Genomic DNA, 8,757 nt, shown 5'->3' with positions numbered 1-8,757 from the left:
GGATTGCATGTGAAAACCCCACACTGTACCCCAGAAGTGCATTAATGTACATAGTTACCATTCAATTAAAAAAAAAAAAAGAAAAAAGAAAAGAGATACACATTACAAATGAATAAGGCAACCCATCTCAGGTGTAAAAAAACCCAATGAAACAGAAGTTTTTGCAAGTACTGATAAGAGCGGAAATTAATGAAATAGGAGATAAACATATAATAGAAAGGATTAATAAAATTGAAATTTAGATCTTAGAAAAGCCTGTCCCTACTGGAAGTTAAAAGTCATGCAGTAAATCCAAAAAAATGAGCAAATAATTTACAGGAATCATTTGAGAGTTTAGTGGGTTTCCAGATATAAACGCAATACAAAAGAATCAACTATACTTTATACATCATCAACAGTTAAGAAAAAATGTGGATTAAGCAATGTGGATTAACTTTCTTACTTGAGAACGTTTTAAAAAATTAGATAAAACATATTTTTAAAAAGTGAGCAGGAAGGCATCAGAGAACTGATAAGTTAGTAAATAATCATGAGGCTCATCTCTGGGAGAAGACAGAAATTAAGAGGTGAACCCTGCATTTGACACCACTGTGTGCTGAGAGTACAGATTTGCCAGACACTCTTGAGGGTAGTGGGTTTGAACCCAGCCACGGCCAAATTGCAACAAAAAACAGCCAGGTGTTGTGGCAGGCACCTGTAGTCCCAGCTACTTGGGAGGCTGAGGCAAGAGAATCACCTAAGCCTAGGAGTGGAGGTTGCTATGAGCTGTGATGCCACAGCACTCTACTGAGGGCGATAAAGTGAGACTCTGTCTCTAAAAAAAATAATAAAATTTAAAATAAAGAATAACAAGACATTCTAACACAGTGATATCTAATTTTCATTGGACAACATTGGAATAAGAGCTGCCTTGGGCCAAACATTAAGTACACAGACCCTAACAAAAGCTGATGAACACTAAAAAAGGTCCAGGCATAATTTTCATGATATCCATCACCATGTATAAGCAAAAAAGTCCTCACATAATAATCCTAATTATGCAGTGGACCATTAAGGGTCTATTAAAAATCATTGAGGTCTCAAGTTTGTGATCACTAATATAGACAACATATGTATCTAAGTAATAAAACAACTTTTTTTGTTTATTATAAAAGTAAAGTGGGCAACATAAAACTAGTAGGATACGTGACATTGTATTTGAGAAACTAAGGCATCAGTGTCTGGCTGGATGGAAGTAGCTGCAAGTCTCAGGAGTTCTCAAGGTCCTCACCAGATATCTGGTTCCAACTTGACTCTTAATGTACTCCAGTCTTTGAAATAGTTGCTCACAAATATAGGTGCTGCCAGAGCGAAGACATGAAAAAGACCGTGAGTGAAGCAAGGGATATTTGTCTCTGGGAAGACAGGACCAATGAAAGTCCAGTAAAGAGACATGAGGAGATTTTTCCTTAAGTTGAGTATCGGATTGCAGCTCTGTGCATTCCATTTGAAAAGTACACATATATAAGTCAATTGAAGTCACAAATGCACTAAAATATTATTTTCCCAGAAATCTTGAAATCTGTTTTCAAATTCTTATATCAAATGGAAAAGCAAGGCTGTATAATTTTCACGATTCCCAGGACTGTTCTTAGACAGTGTCAAAATGAATGTAACTGTTTGCCTTAATTTGGAATACTGTTATTTCAAACACTGCATTGATAAATAGGTTTTCACCTTGAAGGCGCAGGTTTAATTCATTTAAATGAGCAGTTAAGCCCACTAAAAATGCTAAAAGCATGCATAAATTTCCTTGATGTGCTGTTTAATGATACTTCATCAAAAGTGAGTTTTGGTTAACAATTGCATCATTTTCTATTAATTTTACAATCTCTCATTCTTACCATTGTCAGGGCACCATTAGTAACTATACCAGATATATTGACAATGGACAAAGAAAATCATTTTAACATGTTTTTTACTGCTTTATATAAAAATCTCTTGATTAATTTGTGTTCTTTAATGCCACTAAAGAAGCCATTGCTTTAGTGGCATATTTGTCATCAATACTTCTAATAAAAATAGTAACTTGAGCCGTATTTGTAGCATCAGTGCTGTCATCCATTGCTTAAGTATAAAATTTAAAATTAGTAACTTTATTCTCCAAACTTCTTTTGATAGATTTTCCAATTTCTTTAATTTGCCTGGGTATAATCTGGTGAGACAAATTGATTTTAGCAATATCCCCCCTTTTTTCAGAGCAAATTTTATGTGCCACACTTTCTATGTATTACTTAAAAACTAATCATCAATAAATGATTTCAATCTTTAGTTAGATATGCTACCACACAACTAGCTTTTATAATAAAAGCCATCTTAGTTGTAACTTTAAAAATTTTTTAAGATTCTTTTTCTGCTATTTTATCCTTAAGACATGGTCCTTCATACACACTGAACTTGCATATAATGCCTTTTCAAGTTAGTCTTTGAAAATTTGCAAAATTCCCTACAAATTAACCTCTGATTACCAAGAAATAGAAGACTTATATAGAGTATATACACATTTTTAAATCTTTTTTTTTTGAGACGGAGCCTCAAGCTATCCCCCTGGGTAGAGTGCCATGGCATCACGCTCACAGCAACCTCCAACTCCTGGGCTCAAGCGAGTCTCCTGCCTCAGCCTCCCAAGTAGCTGGGACTACAGGTGCCCACCACAACGCCTGGCCATTTTTTTTTTTTTAGGTTGCAGCCATCATTGTTGTTTGGCAGGCCCAGGCTGGGGATTCGAACCCGCCACCTTAGGTGTATGTGGCTGGCACCTTAGCCGCTTGAGCCACAGGCGCCAAGCCCACATTTTTAAATCTTAAATGTAATAGTTAAGGAATATGCTTATAGTTTTTTAGGAAAAATATTTTTGCATCATTCATTTTTGTATGTGGCTCCACCTTGAAACCCCTCAGAAACCAGGTGTTCTGACTTTCTGTGAGTGAGCAAAACAGTTCTGTTGCTCAGAGTCCAACTCCACATGTCTGACGGGTCAATCTGTGGGATGTGGAATTTTAGGGTATTGCTCAAGGCACCTTCTGGGTGTTCTGGGAATGGGCGCTTGAGCAGCTCTAATTGTTTCTCTAATCTGTCTAATTGTTGCCATTTATTACTGATATTCTATCCTCAGAGGCTGCTGGCTATGTCCCTCCAAGTGGAAGTCTCTGAGGTTCATGCCCTACTCTGGATTTGGCTCCTTGAAAGTAATGCTAGCATTTACCACTGCAACATCCAGTAATTTCTGAGAGTAATAAGCACTCAAAAACCTCCAGTGGTAATGTTATTCCTCCAGGAATGTTTGGCTCAACTTCTTCGGAAAATTCGGAGGCCTTGTTGTACTCCAATGAGATGACCAGTTTCTGTACTTCCTGCAAATTCGTTATTATTACAGCTGGCATTTGTGTGTCATAGCGCATAGTAGCTCCTTCTAAATCTTGTTTCATCAGCCAAATCTTGAGATAAATGTCCTTCTGGATTTTCAAATTCACCTTCAATGTCATGTTGGGATACACAAGACATTAGCACCTGGTGTTTCATCCAAAACCTAGACATGTCCTCACTATTCACTTCAATCACCCTGGATTTCCTCCATTCCTTTTTTGAGGCTACGCAGCAGTTGCTTATACCCCAGTGTTACAATCTGAAACCATTCCCAAATTTGTGATCTTTTACACAATTCTCACCACATACCTGTTTCCCATAGCACAAATGTAATTTAAACCTACAATTTATACATGCCTTTAAAACAAGTGAACTATCTTGTTTTACAGAGTCACAAGTAAAAAAGCTCTGGCAGCACAGCCATCCATGTGAACACAACACTCCATGCTGCACCACACTACAAAAAAGGTGGGAAATACGTGCAACCTCACATTTAAGTCCAGCAGACACAGCTTCAGATTGGCAGCTGACAGTGTAACTCCGGACACCGAGAAGCTGCTGGGAGGCTGGGAAACCAACTTTAACAAGGTGCTTGCTCCCCAGAACCACTGGAGATGAAAAGCTTAAGAGCCCCACTGTTCACCTTAACAAAGTTGGATCTGTCCACTTTCCACTGACACATCTTCCCTCATCCATAATTTTTCTTTTTTGGAGGTCTGTTTTCTTTTGAGACATTGTAGAAGTTATGCTGGCATTAAAATATTAATAGATAAGGAACTATATTCACATTTATTGTGAAAATTGACAGGGAAGTAGAAAGTAAGGTTGGGCCCTTCCACACTTTGGCTGCTGATGCAGAGGCGGCTGACTGTAAAGTGCGGCAGGTGGTGTGTGAGGCACCAAGGTGTGGAAGAATGCTACCTCCTGACTTCTAAATGACACCAAATATCTAATGCTGCAATGGTAGGTTGAAATATTTACTGATAATCGGGGTGATTTTACCACGAGCACTGGTAAAATCTGATGGTGTCAATCACTATTGACTTGGAAGCCACACGTCACGTAAAACTGAAGCCATGTGAATATAAATAGTGATAATATGTGTTTAGGTGACACTGTGACATGATGTCATCTACAAAGAATATGCTCCAGAAACACACAATCAAGTTCCATCAAAAAAAAAGTCACAGAAACATCTCACAATATTTTAAGGAAATTTATGATTTTGATTTGGGCCCCACTCATAGCCATCCTGGTGGCTATGTGGCCTTCAGGTTGCAGGCAGGACAGCCCTGCTCTATCAGAATAGTAAATTCAGAAGATTTGCTTCCAGATAACAAAGAATGTATCAGCTACAGTGGCAAAGACAGTATATTAACACAGTGATAGCAAAGAAGGAAGAAAAATTTAGAAAGAGACATACAGATGTACAGATATAATACATAATATTAGTGGCACTGAAGAAAAGAGAGAAAAATCAGACTTTTCAGTAAATAGTGGTGAGGTACTTCCTAACATGTGCAAAACTTACATGTAAAAGGGAAAATTAACACTTTTAGAGGATAGAGAAGAGTATCTTCATGACCTGAGGGCAGGGAATCGTCTTTTAAAAATCAGAAAAACCTCCAATTTTAAAGCAAAAAATTGATACTTCTCAGTCTCCAACCATTAACAAATTCATCCAAGATCATCATATAGAGAGGGAAAGGAAAGCCACAGAATAGAAGAAAATTGCACCTACACAGCTAACAAAAAAATAGGATTTAGAAAGACCTTCTATGAATCAAGAAAAAGTGGCCAACACAACAAAAAAATATGTGATAGACTTGACAAGAAATTTTACAAAAAAAAAGAAAGTCGAAGTGGTTAGTGAACTTATGAAAAGGTGCTCAACTTCAGTTGTATTCAGGAAAAGGGAGAGTAAAATTTCAATGAGATACACCTGCGTATTCAGTAGCTGGGCAAAATAAAAAAGTCTGTTAGTACCATGTTGACCAAAACATGAAGATAGCTCTAATGCTCAGGAAAAATAATGCAATCATCTAATAAAATTTAAGCTATGAATACCAAGCAATTCTACTCCTAAATAGTACTATCTTATTTGTACCAGAAGATACATATAACACAATGTTCACAGTTCAATGGAACTGTGATTGCCCCAAACTAAAAACATCCCAATTGTCAGTCTACAGAATTAGTAACTCACTATTTATTAAAACAAAAGGTAAATTGTGGCAATGAAGAGGAACAAAATAGCACTACAAGCACCATGGACAGCTCACGTGTGAAATCAAAGAAGCAAAGTATGATCTTTCCATATAAAATCAAAACCAAGAAAACTGTGTTACTTGGGGTTAGTGCACAGATGGTAGCCCTGGAAGAGTGAGACAGTATCACAAAAGGCAGGACGGTGGCAGGTACCAGGTGTGTGGGCAGCTGGCTATGAGTGGGAGAGCGTCACAGGGTGGGTTTCTGATGTGGTCAGTGCTCTGTGACCTATAGTGGGAAGGAGTACCTGGGTGGGTTTCTGAAGTAGTCAGTGCTGTTACCTTTAGTGGGAAGGGGTCACCTGGGGGTTCTGACTGGGGTCAGTGCTCTGTTATCCCAACTGCTGGCTACACAGTTACTCTAAAAGTTTTTCTAAATTGTATATCTTATGTACTACTCTTCTGTATAAATATTTTTAAACATGTATTTCTCCATTACAAAAACAAAATTAAGATGTACAAAGACAGAATTGAACACAAATTACCAATTTATACTTACTCTGATCTCAACTGCCTGATTTTTTTGAATCTGTGAAAAGCAAAATCATTAAACTCAAACCTAGAGATTGTGTACTAAATGATTAGATATTTACAATCACAATGAACTATATTATAGTTGAAAAAATTAAATAGATTTTTTCCTGAAGATCTCAAGAAAAAAACTTTGTCTTCATTTTACTACTTAATAAAATAATACTCTAAATATTGTGATTTTCTTTTTTAATGTTCTGTCACTATTAACACCAGAGTATGCCACAGCAGATAAAGATAAAATAAGGGTTCACATTTACTTCGAAGTTTTACGTGGGTCACTTTATAAGGAACTTACAGACAAGTAACATAACTGCTTTAAAATTCCACAAAGGAAAGCACTTTAGAAATCCCCTGGACCAGGGTTTACCAGATCACAATTTCACATGGTCACAACTATTTCTCTCCAACTGTTTTATAAGAATTTAGAGGACCCAAAGTACTCTGAATTAAAGTACCTCCTTAGCCCACTGGCTATGCTGTTTCCTGATGACACAAAACCTCAAAATCAGGAAACACCAAAAGCACATCACAAAATGAACAGCAGGACCAGAATCTCTATGAATCAACTATGGAACAAGATTTACAAAGATATTCTCAAATTTCTTGATTTATTTATAATTTGTAATTTATTTCTTAATAAGTAAAAAATTAGTGGAATTATACAAAAATCAAATCATTACTTTTTGCACTTGGCATTTTAATCACCAACAGTGATCTCGTGGCATAGTAATTAACAAAATGAGAACTGTCATTAGCTTCACCCTGGCTTTCTAGCTTATCAGAAATAAATAAATGATGGCAATAACCATTATCTACAGAAAAAAAGTAATAACAAAATGGTGGCAGGTTAAATTACAACATTAACTTCATCCTTATTGATTTTGTTCATATCTCATTGATGTCTATAAAGAGAAACTCATAGTATGGCTCTAAATTTAATTCTGAAGAGATGTAGAGACTTGGACAAAATATAAAAATAAAAAAAATGTAAGCAAGCTATTACGTCATACTTCAGGTTTGCTGGATGGCTACTGGGAAGGTATCAGTTACTTTCAAAGAGCACAAAACAAAGTAAAAGTGGAAAAAGGCTTCTTTTATACAAAAGTCCTTTTATTATTCCTGTCCTCTGTAGTCCACATCATTAATTTTAAGTATTCACTTGGAATTTGCACACTGAGAGAGGAGGACAGAGTGAGATGACAGCTGCTTACTTCTGGAATCCCAGCTCCCAACACACATTAATTATCCTTTAATCATACAATTCACTTTCCCAAACATACTTCCTCAATTAGATGATATTTTTACCAAAAACCCACACTTGTCAAAGCAATTTATACTATTTGTAAATGGAATCAAAGTACAGAGTATAAAAAGATACCAAATTGGAGTAACACTGATGTACATCTGCTTTTTGATTTATCAAAGTGCCTATTAATGGTCTGAACAGGGAGTACAAGGAAAAGAGCAGGAGGGACAGGATTTCCTACAGTCACAAGATTCCAACTGCTTTATAAGGCATGATAAGCCTTAGTAATAAAAGGATCACTAGTTGTTCTCACTGAGTTTACAGTATTGAATACTGTTTATCTCATTTTAATGAAAGCACTTATTTCAACAACTGCAATAGTTCATGTCAGAAAACAGAAGGTTTTTCTTAATAAAGACCTAAAAAAATAAATTTTTACCTTTGTTATCTCCCTTTCTGGAAATGGGAAATAAAATGCTTTCTTTTAAAATAAAAATATTATTTTTTTCTATTCATTAGGTTTTTGGATGAAAAAAAATCAAGATTCTACTAGTGATGATTTTTTAATCTCTAGTTTTCATTTTCTAGGATACTCCCCTCAGAAAACCTTTTAGTCTTATACACTACGACAATTATGTTTAGAGTTTTAAATAAAAAAAACAGCCGCATTAGAAGGCATACTGAAAAATCAAATGATTAGCCACATGTGCCTGTTCACATTCACGGATTATCTAAATTGGTTGTCAGAGCCCATATGATACTGCTAACCTTGAGTCCAAGTTAACATGTGTCATCTGACCTACTGCTCATGGCTTACATTGCAGATGTTATCAATACAAATCTTGATTTCTGGGAGACAGTATATACTGTAACAAACTCTGGCGAAACTGTCAAAGGTAACAGCACTAATACTAACAGCACAATTTAAATGTCTATTCTTTATCCACTGCTGCCATCCTTACTTCTCATATGATATTAAATTCTCAAGCCTAATCCTAGGACAAATACAAGGTGTCACTATTTTTATAAAGAAAAGGGTCTCAAATACTAAACAAACAAGCAAAAATTCATAAAATAGGATTAAGGTTTTTGGATAGTTGCATTTGTTACTTTCTTTCTTTTTTCATTTTTTTTTGAGACAGAGTCTTACTATGTCACCCTCCATAGAGTGCTGTAGGGTCACAGCTCACAGCAACCTCAAACTCTTGAGCTTAAGAGATTCTCTTATCTCAGCCTTCCAAGTAGTTGGGACTACGGGTACTTGCAACAACACCCAGCTATTTTTCTTTTTTCATTGTTGTTGTT

Source organism: Otolemur garnettii, unplaced genomic scaffold (genome assembly GCF_000181295.1).
Source record: "Otolemur garnettii isolate 467f Iridium unplaced genomic scaffold, OtoGar3 scaffold00191, whole genome shotgun sequence".
Lineage (NCBI taxonomy): Eukaryota > Metazoa > Chordata > Mammalia > Primates > Galagidae > Otolemur > Otolemur garnettii.
The sequence above is the reverse complement of the archived record's forward strand: the minus strand, read 5'-3'. Positions refer to the sequence as shown.